The sequence below is a fragment of the Odocoileus virginianus genome, chromosome 6 (assembly GCF_023699985.2).
Source record: "Odocoileus virginianus isolate 20LAN1187 ecotype Illinois chromosome 6, Ovbor_1.2, whole genome shotgun sequence".
NCBI classification, from domain to species: Eukaryota; Metazoa; Chordata; class Mammalia; order Artiodactyla; family Cervidae; genus Odocoileus; species Odocoileus virginianus.
The window spans coordinates 74,441,359-74,457,335 of record NC_069679.1 but is presented as its reverse complement, the minus strand read 5'-3'; the positions used below and the strand labels follow the sequence as shown (position 1 = coordinate 74,457,335).

The 15,977-nt window shown below is 47.8% G+C and overlaps 1 non-coding gene across 1 annotated transcript; it reads left to right on the top strand.

Annotated features, from left to right (window-relative positions):
• The first annotated feature begins 1,942 nt into the window (after positions 1-1,942).
• On the top strand, positions 1,943-2,015 carry TRNAG-UCC (transfer RNA glycine (anticodon UCC)). Its single transcript has one exon. It is a non-coding gene; the product is annotated as a tRNA-Gly (tRNA).
• Positions 2,016-15,977: the final 13,962 nt, after the last annotated feature.

The following is a 15,977-nucleotide window of genomic DNA, read 5'->3' as shown; positions in this document are numbered from 1 at the left end:
AGAATGTGTGGTACCACCTATTAGAAATTTCGGACAACATGGTATTAGTGTCTCTGTTCTTGGAGTCAAAGTTATACTCAATCAAGAAGAGTAAATTCAGTTTCCTTGAGACCCAAAACAACAATCCCCAAAGTCAGGACCCTGCCCTTGGTCACTCACTAAACCAAGCTAAGCAATAAAGGAAGGTGTTTGGATCAGTTAAAAGTGCTGTGACCTGCAAGTAACAGAACACACAGATACCATAGCTTGATCATAAGGATTGGTATAACCAAGAAGTTCAGAGGTGGCAGGTCTTAGGATTGGCTGAGCATTGGTTAACCGTGTATTGAGAACCCAGACTCTTTCTGTTTCAGTTCTGCCATCCTTAGCTTTTGGTTTGTGCCTCATAATTATAAGATTGCTGCTGAAGCTCCAGATATCATGGCCTTCAAAGAGGCACAAAGAAAGGGGATTCTCTTCCTTTTCCTATGGGGTAACAAAATATATTATCTAGAAGTCCCCAGTGTACTTCTCGCTTGTACATCATTAGCCCTAAGAAGGTTACATGGTTTTCCCTAGCTATAAGTAAGGCTAGGAACTGGAGTACCTGTGTTGTATAGAGAGTGGTGGCAAAGGATAAGTGGGTTAGGAATGGCTGTTAGGTAGCCAACAAAGGCCTACCATGACTTTCCAGGCAGGATGGTAGCCCTGTTTATCCACCACCACACCCCAGAGCCCCTGGAGGAGGGCATGGCAACCCATTCTAGCATTCTTGCCTTGAGAATCCCCATGGGCAGAGGAGCCTGCAAGACTGCAGTCCATGGGATTGCAAAGAGTTGGACATGACTGAGCGACCAAGCACAGCACAGCATCCCCTAGACCATATGTTAGCACTAGAAGTAGCCTTCAATTCATCTTGTCCAACTTCATCAGGCTGTGATAAAACAGAGGCCCAAAGAGAAGAAGACTTGTCCAAGGTCACACAGCTAGCTAGTAACTAGTTGGTAGCTGAACAGTGTTTTTAATCCATAAATGAGGGTAATAAAGTGTTAATCAAGCTAGGTTCTCTCTCAAAGAGAGAAAGAATGTTTAATTTTAAGGCTCATGTAATTGGGCAGGCCAGCAACCTGGAAATTCAGGTAAGAGTTGATGTTGCAGTTTGAATTCCAGCTCTTAAGGGCAGCAGGCTGGAAACTCAGGCAGGATTTCTATGTTGCAGTCTTGAGAATTTCTTCAGGAAATCTCGGTCTTAGATGTTCAACTGATTAGATGTGGCCCATCCACATTATAGAGGGTGATCTGCTTTACTCAAAGTCTGCATGCTAAATATATCTAAAAAATATCGTTACAGCAACATCTAGACAGGTGCTTACCCAAACAACTGACTACTAGAGCCTCATCAAGTTGGCACATAAATCAATCATCACACAATAGCATCTATCCAATAAGATTGTTATGATGATTAAATGAGCTAATACTTATAAAGCTCTTAGAAGTACAAAATCAGTACTTGAAACTGTGCTAAATAAATAGATATATAAATGAGAAAACAAACCGGGACTTGAACCCAGGTCTTCTAGCACCATGGTTGCCAAGCTGTGGTCTCCCGGGCACTCCTCACACACAGGGGCATCACAGGATGTTATAAACTTTCCCAGCAAACAGTCAACATCTGCCAGTGTTGAGGAAATACTTGATATCTGCCAAACACGATATGAATTACCAACCTGAGGTAGTTCACAGCTTCAGCGTTGGATCATACTACATTCTTTGCAGTGGTCGCATATCTTCAAGAAGCTGAATTTTCAGTGGTTGCTATAATAAAAGTCAAAGTAGAACTGGTCAATCTTATTCCAAAGTCTGAGAAGATGTGTGGTGGCCAACAGGCACATATGTCCCATCAGTATGTGATTACAGTTAACAATGAAATAAAATCTTTTTAACTTTAATTTATGTCAGGACTTCCCTCATGGTCCAGTGGCTAAGACTCTGTGCTTCCAATGCAGGGGGCCCAGGTTCAATCCCTGGTCAGGGAACTAAATCCCACATGCTGCAACTAAGAGTCAGCATGGTGCAGCTAAAGATCCCACGTGTTACAACAAAGATGGAAGACCCCACATGCCACAGCTAAGACCAGGCTCAGCCAAATAGATTACAATAATTTTTAAAATTTAAGTTTATGTGTACCTTTCTTTTTTTCAAATAGCTAATCGGTTGTGAAAACACAAATATTTCAGCTGTTTAGACCTAACTACTTAAGAAACACAACTTTTAGGTATTTCTTTGGACCCAGGGGTATTGTGAAAAAATGATCAAGACCCTAAGAGTGTCATGAACCAAGAATATTTAGAAAACTTTGTTCCTTCTATTTCATTACATTTCTCATTATTGCACCTAATGCTTGTCCAACCCAAACATCCTGAAAGACGACAGGAAGGGTAAGGAGTTTGGCAAGGCTTCATTTACTCAGTGACTGAAAAAAGCCCTGGGCGGGGGCGTTCCAAGTGAAACCAGGAGCCTGGCAGGTGGGTCAACGGGTCTCCCTGTCTGGCCCTAGAGACAAACCCAAACCCCGGCCCCCTTTTCCTCTGGGGCAGCATCTGGATGCTAAGCCGCGTTCCCCCCATCCCCCTCCGCCAGCCCCCACCCCCACTCCAGCAGGGTGAGGCTCAGCTGAAAGGCTGTGTTCTTGCTAGAAAGGGGGATGCCATGCAGCCCTGGGGCAAGGCAGGGGAGAGAAGACCCTCCCTAGCCTCCCCAGCTGGGTGGGTACCTCGGAAGAGCTGCAGGGCCCAGCACCCCTGCCCTCCCCGCATCTGCCGTTTAACGATGATGGAAGCTGCTGTCAGTGCGCGGCGACAGTAATAAACACTCTCCTTAATAACACAGGGTGTACCTCTTATTAAAATGAATGGACTCCCACAGCGCAGCCTGGGGCTGCACGGCTGGCAGCCAGCCGGGACGGCAGCCCTCAACTGGAGCAGTTTATCTGCTGTAATTACTGGCAGGACAACACAGTAGGGGCTTCTGGGGGCAGGCTGGGAGTGGGTCCAGGCCTAGGCTCAGCTTAGAGTTACAATCACACACTTGGAGACACCCCACACAGACCTCACACCCAAGAGCACACCTTCCCACATCCAGGGGTGTAAAGACACACCTATCCAGAGTCACACGCATACACCTGGAGTTGACACAGGAACCCTCTGATGGGATCCATGTGCCTGATGTGGCAAAAGGCAGCAAGAGGAACTTCCGTGTTCTCAGGGCTGGCCCCAGACCACAGGGATGGGTGAGAAATGTGCACTGTGCTTAGTCGCTCAGTCGTGTCCGACTCTTCGCAACCCCATGGGCTGCAGCCCCGGCAGGCTCCTCTGTCCATGGCGATTCTCCAGGCAAGAATACTGGAGTGGGTAGCCACGCCCTCCTCCAGGGTGAGAAATAGGGCTCTGCAAATAAATAAAGCTCAGAGAACACCCACAGAACTTCAAGGGGTATGGGAACCAGGTGGTAAGCTACTTGGCAGTGCTCGGGATCAGAGAGACCTACAGAGAGCTTCGGGCCCATGACATCACAGGATCATGGGCATATGCTCTCATGGCGCCATGGGAGGCACTTAACAGAATTAGAATTGACCATTTTAAGATTTGTTACTTAAGAGTGTTAAAGGAATATGTGACTGGAGGAGTGAGTGAGTTAGTGAAGTAACCAGAAGTTCTGCAGGGAATGTGATGAGCACACACGCACAGACGCACACGTGAACACGCACTCAGGCACAGACACACAGGCAGAGGCACACACAGACACATGTACATGTGGATGGACACACACACACAGGAACACACGGTCAGACATGCACACACCTGCACAGACACATACACATCCACAACTCACATCTGACACACCCCTTTTTCTGGTTCAGCCAGTGCTAGAAACGTCGGTCAGTGCTAGGAACACACACACTGTCAGCTCAGGCAGGTGACCTCAGATCCACTATGAGAGACTTTGATTTTTAAGATACTTTCCTTTTGAGAAGTGAGAGAAAGCTGTTTTGTGAAGACCCAAGAGAAGGTGAGACAAAGGGACTCAGGGACCCACAGCATTCCTTCCTTGTGACCCCCAGTTCAGCCCCGCCTGCCCGTGATGAGGTTGAAGCCCCATCAAGCAGAGGTCCCGCCCCGCCTCCCACTGAGCCGTGTTGCCCTGTTTTCACAGGGACCTAGATGCCTCTCTGGGACTCTTCACAAGGAGGGGTCTTCCCACAAGGTGAGTGAGTGAGTGAAAGTTGCTCAGTCATGTCCAACTACATGGTCCATGGAATCTTCCAGGCCAGAATACTGGAGTGGGTAGCTTTTCCCTTCTCCAGGGGATCTTCCCAACCCAGGGATCGAACCCAGGTCTCCTGCATTGCAGGCAGATTCTTTACCAGCTGAGCCACCAAGGAAGCCCTCCCACAAGGTAGTGGTTTCCAGCTCTATTCCTCCCCTGGTTTTGCAGGAGTTCCGCTGGAGGGGGCAGTGGGGAAACAGAGAGAGAGAGAGAGAGAGAGAGGGAGCGGGGTGGTGGGGGGAGGCGCATGTCTGTAGGTGGATGTGCGTGCCTACAGCACAAGGAGAGCCAGAATTTCTACTCCCCAGTTGGAGCAAATCTCCTCTTCCATCCTAGTATGGGGCTGCACAAAAGAATTTGCCCTAAGGGCTCCATTCAAATATACAAAAATTGAAAACCACCAAACTAGCCTGGGAACAGCTACATCTTGCTCATCTCAGTCCAAGCTGGACATCAGAATGGAGATGAAGCTTTAACCCATGAGATGCTGATAAAATCAGTCATTTCCAGCTTCTACCAAGCATTTCCTCTGGGCCAGGCCTGGCTGTGCACTTAGAGAGGCCATCTCATCAAATTCCCACATCAACCGTGTCATCATCTCCACTTTATAAAGGAACAAGTAGGTAGGAAGTAACAGGACCAGGACTCACTCCCAGGCTGCCTGATCCCAGAACTCATGTTCTCCATCAGTATACAACACTGCCTTTGGAGGTAGCAAGCACATGAACTTGACCTCAGGAACGGACACGGCAACCATCAGCATTTTCCAGCTTCTTGGAAGCTACTCCTCACAAATGAGATGCTAGGCGGGAGGGAGCCTCTCACACTAGCCTCCTACAGGCGATCGTGGCTGCAGTAGGGGAACCGGTCCTGCACCTTACAGCCATGGGAGTGCACTGCTTCTAAATGTGGACAGTTAGCTTGTACCTGGCCAACTCCACTTCCAAGAATAACTACTAACCCTGGACTTAAAAACACAATATATACAAACATGGATGACCCTTGGGAACATTAGAATAAGTGAAATAAACCAGTCACAAAAAGACAATACTGCAGCATCTTGTCAGATCACAACTGTATGAAACTAGAAATCAATGATAAGAAGAAAACTAGAAAAGTCACACATACGTGGAGATTAAACAACATGCTACTGAATGACTAATGGGTCACCATTTCCTTCTCCAGGGGATCTTCCTGACTCAGGGATTGAACCTGGCTCTGCCTATTTGAAGTCAGACTCTTTACAGACTGAGCTACAAGGGAAGCCCTTAATGGGTCAATAAAGAAATAAAAAAGAAATTAAAAAATACCTTGAGACAAATAAAAATGGAAATACAACCTACCAAAACTTATGGAATGCAGTTATAAGAGGAAAGTTAATAGAAATAAATGCTTACTCGAAACAAGAAAAATCTCAAACAACCTAACTTTATACAAGGAACTAGAAAAAGAACAAATGAAGCCCAGAGTTAGTAGAGTAAATAACCAAGATCAGAGCAGAAATAAAAAAGGCTAAAGAGGAAAAATATAAGATCAATGAAACTAAGAGCTGTTTCTTTAAAAAGTTCAATAAAATTGATAAAACTTTAGACTCACTCAGAAAAAAAGAGAAAGGACTCAAAAACCAGAAATGAAAGAGGAGACATTACAATTGTTACCACAGACATAAGAGACTACTATAAACAATTTTATGCCAACAGATTGGACGACCTAGAAGAAATGGATACATTCTTAGAAACATAAAGCCTTCCAAGACTGAATCAAGAAATAGGAAATCTGAATAAACCAACTACTAGCATGAAGACTGAGTCAGTAATCAAAATCCTCCCAATAAATAGAAGCCCAGAACCAGGCAGCTTCGTGGTGAATTCCATCAAACAGTCAGAGTAGAATTAATACCAATCCTTGTCAAACTCTTTCAAAAGATAGAACAAGAAGGAATACTTACCAACTCATTTTATGAGGCCAGCATTACTCAGACACAGGAACCAGAAAAGGACACCACAAGAAAAGACAGTCACAGGCCAATTTCCTTGATGAAGGGCCTTCCCAGGTGGCTCAGGGGTAAAGAATCCACCTGCCAATGCAGGAGACATGAATTTGATCCCTGGGTCGGGAAGATCCCCAGGAGAAGGAAATGGCAACCCACTCCAGTATCCGCGTCCAGAGAATCCCACAGACAGAGGAGCCTGGCAGGCTGCATTCCATGGGGTCACAAGAGTCAAACATGACTTAGCAACTAAGCAGCAACAGTCCCTGATGAATAAAGATGTAAAAATTCTCAATAAAATATTAGCAAACCTAATTCAACAGTATATTAAAAGGATCATACACCTCAATCAAAAGGCAAATTTATTCCAGGAATACAAAGATGGTCTGACATATATATATATACACATCATTATTGTTATTATTAGTAGTAGTATTAAGAAGAATGAAATCTTAACATTTGCAACAACAGGACGGACCTTGATGGCATTATGATAAGGAAAGTGAGTCAGACAGAGAAAGATACACTCTCATTTACATGTGGAATCTAAAAGAAAAAAACCAAGCTCATAGATGCACAGAACAGACTGGTGGTTGTCAGAGGTCGGGGAAAGCATGAAAGGGGTAAAGGGAGTCAAAATGTATAAACTTCCAGTTATAAAACAAGTCATTTGGAGGTAATATACAGCAGAGTGACTATAGTTAATAATACTGTATTATACATTTGCAAGTTTCAAAGAGAGTAAATCTTAAAATATCTCAGCACAAGAAGAAAATCTGTAACTCTGTATGATATGGATATTAATTAAACTTGATTGTCATGATTTCACAATACATGCAAATATTAAATCATTATGCTGTGCATCTGAAACTAATATAAAATTGTGTGTCAATTATACCTCAATAAAGAAAAGGAAAGAAAAAAAGAAAGTGGTTAAAATGGTTAAGATATATCTTTTCCCACAAATATAATTGGAATGAAGGGTGTGGAACAGCTAGGCCAGCAGAAAGTGTGCCCAAAGAGGGCTGCGGGGGATCTGGATGTCAAGCCTTCAGCATCCATCTCTGGTCCTCCTGCTACCACCACACATCCTGAGTCTTCCCACACTCCCCAGATGATGAACAGGTCAGTCTTCAGCTGAGGGTGGCCCTGCAGCAACCTCTCCAAAATTAAGCCCTTGCTCCCCTCTCCTCCTCCTCTTTTCCCTTCCCCCCTCCCCATGGTTTGCCCTCCTGACCTGAGCCACAGCAACAAACAGCTGGTATGCTCCTCTGGTTCTTCTGGTTTTGTGTTTCCATTATGCTTAACTTGGCTCCAATTATGGGAACCACAGTGAAAGAGGAGAGTGAAAATTTTGGCTTAAAACTCAGCATTCAGAAAACTAAGATCACAGCATCAGGTCCCATCACTTCATGGCAAATAGATGGGAAAACAATGGAAACAGTGGGGAGCTTTATTTTGGGGGGCTCCCAAATCACTGTAGATGGTGACTGCAGCCATGAAATTAAAAGACGCTTGCTCCTTGGAAGAAAAGCTATGACCAACCTAGACGGCATATTTAAAAGCAGAGGCATTACTTTACCAACAAAGGTCCATCCAGTCAAAGCTATGGTTTTTCCAGTAGTCATGTATGGATGTGAGAGTTGGACTATAAAGAAAGCTGAGCACCAAAGAATTTAGACTTTTGAACTGTGGTGTTGGAGAAGACTCTTGAGAGTCCCTTGGACTGCAAGGAGATCCAACCAGTCCATCCTAAAGGAAATCAGGATTTCCCTAAATGTTCATTGGATGGTCTGATGCTGAAGCTGAAACTCCAATACTTTGGCTGCCTGATACAAAGAGCTGACTCATTGGAAAAGATCCTGATGCTGGGAAAGATTGAAGGCAGGAGGAGAAGGGGACGACAGAGGTTGAGATGGTTGGATGGCATCACCAACTCAACGGACAAGAGTTTGGGTAAACTCTGGGAGTTGGCGATGGACAGGGAGGTCTGGCGTGCTGCAGTCCATGGGGTCGCAAAGAGTCAGACATGACTGAATGACTGAACTGAACTGAACTGAACTGAACTGACAGGAACCACCAAGTTAAAGCAGAGCCAGTTCAAAACTGCATTTACCATCACACTTCAGGTGGTTCTAGGACCAGCTTTTGATGATGGGTGATGAGGAGGCAGGGTCCAGAATTTAAAGATCATAAAATGACATGCCTTTGGTGCATACCATGTGAAAAGGGTTTCACAATCATTGTTTCCTTTCATGCTCATAACAAAGCTATGGTGGTAGTGTGAGCCCATTTTACAGATGAGGAAACTGAAGCTCTGAGTGATTACACAAATTGCCCAAGGTCCCAAGCTTTTAATCACTGAGCCATGCTGCTTCCTCTGCTCTTGAAGGAATCCAAACACCTCTTCCCTCCCACGAGGAAAGAGGACGGCAAGTGTCTTCTTTGGGGATAAAAGATAGGGACTGTAATGACTTCCGTCATGCCTTTGGGCAGCTGTGATGACAGGAGTGAGAAAGTGGCTGGGCAACACTCACTGTCAGGCCTCCAGTGACTAAGCTCATCAGACTCTGGGTCTAAACACATCTAATGATCAGGCTGGCTGCTGGGCCACCCGTGGTGGGGCCTTGCAGGTGAGGCTTTCAATAAACCTCATCTTGGGGCCTTCCAAAATTTGTGTCCAGGTGTCCTCAAGGGAAACCTTAAATGGAACAGGAAGTTGTGAAGAAGGACGTGGCACAGAAAGGGCAGTCTCACCTGATTTGCGTTGGCAGCGATGACATCACTACTGGAAGCGATGACATCACTACTGGAAGCGATGACATCACTACTGGCCATGATGACAATAATAACCAAAGCACCACTGTTTGAGTACCCACCATGAGCCAGGCTCTTGCTCTGATCGTCTACGTCCTTGTTACTAAAATTGTGACCCATTGGCATCACCTGGAAGCTAATTACAAATAAAGGCGCTCAGGCCCTACCCCAAACTTGCTGAGTCAGCATCTCCTTTTTTCACCAGGTCCTCAGGTGATTCACAGGCACTGCCTCACACCTTGTCTTATTCAGTCTTTAGTGCCCCATTCCCAGGAAATTGTGTTTTTACTGCTCAGATTTTACAGATGAGGAAGCTGAGGCCCAAGAGGCTAAATGTCATTGTCCAGGACAAGAGGAGGAAATAGTTGGAATCTGACCCTGTGGGCAATGTGGCTTCAAACCTAAGAAAGAGGCGATGGGAAGCTTATGAGCTGTTCTCTGATTCTGGGCTTTTGATTCTTGTCCCAGGCTGCCCCCTGGAAGGACACCTGAGGCTCCCTGCAAGCAGGAGGAGTTACTTGAGGGCTGCTCTGGACCTCAGTCTTGCCCCTTCCTCCTGCACCCCAAGTGGGGCTTCCCCAAACTTGGCCACAGCATCCCCTTGAGGGAGGTGCTTGGGAGGGCAGTGCTCAGAGGGAAATAAGGACGCTCTCTCACCTGCTGCTCCAACTTGGTCCTCCTGACACAGGCAGCCAAAGGGGGCCAACCTAGGGCCTGCCCGGTTAGCCCAGCTCCCAGCAAGCCAGAGACATTCTCTCCCCTGCCCAGAAATGTGGCGCCCACTCCCTCCTTCAGGAAGCCCACGAAGCCACGCGACCTACGCCAGCAGCATCCTTGCCCATGGGGCTGTGGCCCACGCCTCGTCTCATTCCGAACGCCTCAATCTCTCCCATTAGCTGAGATTGCAGGTTCAGAGCACAAACATCGCCGCCTGTCACCGCCGCCGCACGTCCTCCACCAGCCGGGAATGGTCTCGTCTCCTTCAATCCATCACGGAGGGTTTCTATCGCTCTCCCTCAGTGAGCCCGTCCCCCAGCGCCTGGCCCAGGGGAGTGACTGGGCTGCCAGGTGGGCGGAGAGAGGCTGCAGGAAGCTAAGAGCAGGGACCTCCCTCCCGGGCCCTGAGCCCTGCAGAACTTAGCATCTGAAGAACCCAGTGCCGACCACCGAGCAGGCCTGCTTCAGACCCAGAGGAAGTAAATAAGGAGGTGGCGAGAACAGAAGAGTTAGTTGCTCAGTCGTGTCTGACTCTGTGACCCCACGGACTGTAGCCCACCAGGCTCCTCTGTCCACGGGGATCCTCCGGGCCAGAACACTGGAGTGGGTTGCTATGCCTTCCTTCAGGAGATCTTCATGATCCAGGGATCAAACCTGGGTCTCCTGCATCTTTACCATCCTAGCCACCAGCAAAGCCCCCGGTAGGAGCAGAGGCCTTCCCTAACACTCCCCTGGCCTGGGATGTACACTTGCTGCCCCCGGGAGATGAAGTCACTGTTTTTAGAATTGCGAGTCTGGAGGCCTCATCCCTGGGTATTCTGACTCCAGGTATCTGGGGCAGAGCCTGAGAATCTGTATTTTTTTTTTTAAACAGAGCTGCTGCCTGTGATTCTGAGATCATAGGTCCCCTGACCCAAAAATTGAACAACTTGGCTGATAGAGCCTCTTATCAGTAGATTAGGCCGGATGGCGCTGTTGTAACAAACAACCCCCATACCATCAGGGGCTCAATACAATAACAATTCATTTCTTGCATCTCCATGCCCAAGCTAGTTGGTTGGAAGTTCCTTTCACCGAGGTTATTCAGAGACCCAGCTGAGGAAACTCGTCTGGACCAGATTTCTGTGATTGCTGGTGAGGAGCACAGCTGAGAGGTCAAGCCGACAAGTGCTCCAGCCTGAAAGCAACACGGATCACTCCTGCCCACAACCCACTGGCAGAACTAATGCTAGAACCCTGCCCAGCTTTGAGAGTATGGGGAGAAGTAACCCACCCCACATGTGCCAGGAGAGAGAGAGAGGAGTGGAACACGGGGGCACCGTCTGGGCATTCCCCCTGGACGACACTGAGGCTGAAAGCCCAGCCCCTGCCTGCTGACACCTGACCCATTGCCTGCAGCCCAGCAAGATCCAATAACTGCACGAGGTGGAGGGCTGGGCCCGCCGTCTCTTTCCATGGCACTTAGTCATCACCAAAGTTTAGTCACATGCGTTATTGATTCATGATTCTTGCTGCAGCAGAATTATTTATACATGTATATTATTTGTTATATTGTGTGTGTGTGTGTGTGTGTGTGTGTGTGTGTGTGTTATTCACTCAGCCGTGTCCAACTCTGTGCAACCCCATGGATTATAGCCCACCAGGCTTCCTGGTCCATGGAATTCTCCAGGCAAGAACATTGGAGTGGGTTGCCATGTCCTTCTCCAATGGTATGTTATGTTATATCATTTCACTTAGTATTTAGAGCAGTTGAGCTCTTGAGCCCTTGGGGCCACACTTAGACAGGGGAGGACTGAGGTTAGTGCCCAGGTGTTTGGGATCCTAGGCCAGGGCCCTTCTGATCAGGCTCCGGCCAAGGCAGAGCCAGGGCAGGTTGGTCCCATGAACCTTAGGCTTATTGGTTTGGGCTGGGCCTCCCCCACTGGACGGGGTCCTCTGCCCTTACAAGTCTCACATTAGGTCCGCAAGGGTCCAACTCCACTCTCCCACCCCTAGGATGCTACTGTCAGCCCCAGAGCTAACCAACTTTCTTTCTCTTCCATCTGCTAGGAAAAGGGAGACTCCATCAGCCCCCAACCACCAGCAGTCTCCCTATAAGGCCCACCTCTTCAAGTCTGGGGTTTCCTTCACAGTTCAGTTGGTAAAGAATCCGCCTGCAACATAGGACACCCTGGTTCAATTCCTGGGTCAGGAAGATCCCCTGGGGAAGGGATGGGCTCCCCACTCCAGTATTCTTGGGCTTCCCTGGTGGCTCAGCTGGTAAAGAATCCGCCTGCAATGGGGGAGACCTGGGTTGATCCCTGGGTTGGAAGATCCCCTGGAGAAAGGAAAAGCTGTGCACTCCAGTATTCTGGCCTGGAGAATTCCATGGATACAGTCCATGGGGTCGCAAAGAGTCAGACATGACTGAGCAACTTTCACTCCAAGCCTGGCAGACAACATGTGCCAGGATTCAAGTTTAAGGGTAATGGGGAACTCGCAAGTGAGTGGTGTATCTGAGACTAGGTAGGTTTTCTGTGGGATATCAGGGCAGGAGTTTGGGGGCAGGGAAGACTTGTCCAGTCATTTTTGGGAAATTAAGGAGATGAAAAAATTAGTCTAATCAAACTCTTATTTTACTGCCTAGCTATGAAACCCCGGCTAGAAAAGGCCAGTGAAAAGAGGAAAATCTGGTTACCCAGTCCACATTCTCAAATGTTCCCAGGGCCCCAGGATACTGTGGAGGCCCACAGACGTCCTGAGGCCGTCTTCTGGTAGGGCTGAGTGCTCACCACAGCCAGTGCAGCGAAGCGACTCTTGTGAACACAAGTGCTGAAATGTGGCCACTTCTGTAGTTTTCATCTTAAAATAGGTTTGTGCCCCCTCATACATGCCTTTTATTTTCTCCTAAGGGAAATACAACATGGGGGATCAGGGGTTCCCAGATGCACTAAGAGAGTGTGTGCTGTTCACCGAACCACTCCACGACCTTACCTCATACCTCATTTCCCCCTGCCTCATCGTTTGCACCCACTCTCACCCCAGATAGTCAAGGGTGGGGTGGAGAAGAATAAGCTTGGGCCCGTGACCCTCCACTGGGGTACACTCATGGGGTGTATGGCCTCAGATCATGAAACTTCACAGAGGCCGGGAGTTAGGGGGGCAGGGGGAAGGGATAATTTTCAACTTCAAAGACCTGCGATGGAGTTTCTGGCTCAATGATTTCCTATCTATGTGGTCTTGATAAATCTCTTATTCTTACTAACTTCCTTATCTGTAAAATTGGACAATAATAACCATCTGCTTTTTAAGACTTTTCAGTTCTTTCCTCCAACAAATATTTATCTAGTAGGCGTAACAGTTGGTGGGGGCGGGAGGGAGTAGACAAGAAACAAGGGCGCTAAGCAGGTACTTACCGTGGTGGTAAGTGCCATGAAACAGGCCATCAGGATGGTGAGATCAAGGGTAACGGGGTGAAGCTGGGAGATGGCTATTTAGACTAGGAGATCAGAGAACGTCTCTCTGAGGAGGTGGCATTTGATCTCAGACTAAAGTGCCTGTGAAGATCTGGGGCAATGCCTTCAGACTGAAGGAAGTGCAAAGGCCCTGTGGTAGGAAAGGGCTTGTCAGGCTGGCAGGCACTGGGGCAGCCAGTGTTTTGGAAGAAGGCAAAGCAGTCAGTGAGGCCAGCCCTGGGAGAAAAGCGAGGTCCAATTCAGGCCACAATGAACAAGGCCTAGGGACTACTAGGTGGAAGTCCAGGCTCCCTGCCTTGGGATTTCTCCCCTCAGACCTGTCCCTGCCTTGTAGCTGCCCCAGGGGAACCAGAAGTGGTTAGGCAACTGGCTAGACTGCCCTGGGGTCACAGAAGCCTTCCCACCTCACCTGGGCAAGCTCACGCACTCAGCTGGCCTGACTCATAGGAGAACAGCTCATGACCTCTCAGGTCCAGACAAGGGGAAGGCTGGCGCTCTCACTCCTGGCCAGGTAGGCTTGGGTGAATCTTCCCAGGAGACACCTGGGCGCCCACTCAGCAGCCCTATTTCTGCCCTTCGGTCTACACACACAGAGGAAGAGTGACCTCTAGTGATGGATGCCTGGCAGAGAGCTCAGTTGCCCAGCTGGCTGCCACCAGGCCTTGCTTCAGAGCCCAGAGTGGGCAAAGGTGGAGCAAGGCCTCGTGGGAACCAAGGAACCCAGGGCAACTGCGGACCCAGAGCACAAGCTGTTCTCTGAGGGGTGAGAAACAGCCTCGCGTGCTGGCCAGGGCACTCAGCTGGGCTAAGGAGCCCTAAACAGAACCCAAGCCTGGGTGACCTAGGGATCTGAAAGTCCCCCCGCTTCAGTTTCCCCTTCTTGGCTGTCCAAGATCCCCATGAGTCTCCTATCAAGACTCTACGGTAGGTATTGGTCTCTTCATTTTAGAGATGAAGACACGGAGGCACATATGGGGAGAGAAAGTACCAGAGCCAAGATTCAAGTCAAGATCAGTGACATCCAAAGCCCACCCCTTCCAATTGTGCCTCACCCTCCCTCAGCCTGGACCTCACCGGGGACCTGGAATTCTCAGGACACTGGTGAGCTCCGGGGCATGGCCAGCCCTCTGGGGGCCCCATCTGGGGCTGCATGGTATCGGAGGCAGAGACAAGTCCGTGTGCATGAGCAGGAAGCCTGTGTGGGCAGGGTACTTGTGGGTGCAGGACCCATGTGTGTTCAGGGTCCACGCATGTGTGCAGGGTCTGTGTGTGCAGGAGATGGCTTTTCCAGCAAGCCATGGGCCTTCCCAGGTCTACCAGGTATCCTCCTTTTATTCTTACCCAGGAACTTGCAGAGCCCCCCATCTCAGGATGGAGGGCAGGGGTGGGGTAAACGCTGAGGCTCCCCTCTATTGTGTCTTCCTGTTCATTTGCATTTCCATCCGCACAGCTGAAGAACTCGACAGGAAGACCCTCAAAGGTCCTGATGTCTGAGTCTTCTCTACAACATTCAGCTTCAGGAGGGATGCCTCTGATGGCGGAGACCCACTGCCTCCATCACCACATCCCTTTCCAATCTGTAGCATCCATTAGTCACAGAAAATTCCTCTTTATGCTAAGCTGTCATCTGCCTCCAATGAACTTTGAACTGTCAAGTCTAGCTTTCTTCCTAGAGTCATATGAGATAACTCCATGGAGCCTTCTTATGATATCTTTGAAAACACCTATTAAAAACTCTTCTAAGAGAGCTCCTTCCACTTGCAGAGGGATTCCCTCTAGTTATTGCCTGAGAACTGGTCAGTACATGTGTGAGAAGATGCTAGAGGTTGAGAAAGAACCACTGCAAAGTAGTAAGTCCTCAACAGATTCTCAGTTTCACACCCGGCTAGATCTAGTTTGTGTTCCTGCCAGCCCAAATGGAAAGACCTCATAATAAACTGGGCATGGGGTAAAATCCTTGGAAGTGGGAACACATTAGATCTAGATGACAGACTATTCTGGATCAGCATAATAAAGCATAGAGGTGATGAAACCTCCTGGATGAATGATTGCGGGGAAGAAAAGGGGAGTTGAGGACCAGGGTCAGGGCTTGAAGTATAGCTTCCTGTTCACTACACACCTTTTTTCACTGTTTGGAATTTTCACTGTGTGTATACATTCCTTTTAAAAAAACTTTTTTTTTTTAAGAGGACAGGCTCTGGAGTCAGACTATTTGAGAATCTGGCTCCATCTCTTGTTAAGCTGGTTAAATTCAGGAAAATTACTGAAACACTCCAAGCCTTGGGATTCTCATGGATGAAATGAACTTTGTCCTTTTGTTTCAGGTGACCATGACCATCCCTCAGTTCCAGAGATGGGCATATTGTGATGATCTTAGGTGCTGGGTTGATTAGATCATGAGGATGGAGCCCTCAGGAATGCAGTTAGTGCCCTCATATAAGAGCCCCTGGATTTGAAAAAAAAAAATTGAAGAAGAAGAGATATATGTATATGAATAACTGAATCACTTTGCTGTAAGCTGAAACTAACATTGTTAATAAACTGTTCCAATATAAAATAAAAAGTTAAAAAATTAAAAAAAAAACTCTTCTGCAGGGAAGATCTAAATAGACGTTTCTCCAAAGATGACATACAGATGGCCAACAGACACATGAAAAGATGTTCCATATTGCTAATTATAAAAGAAATGCAAA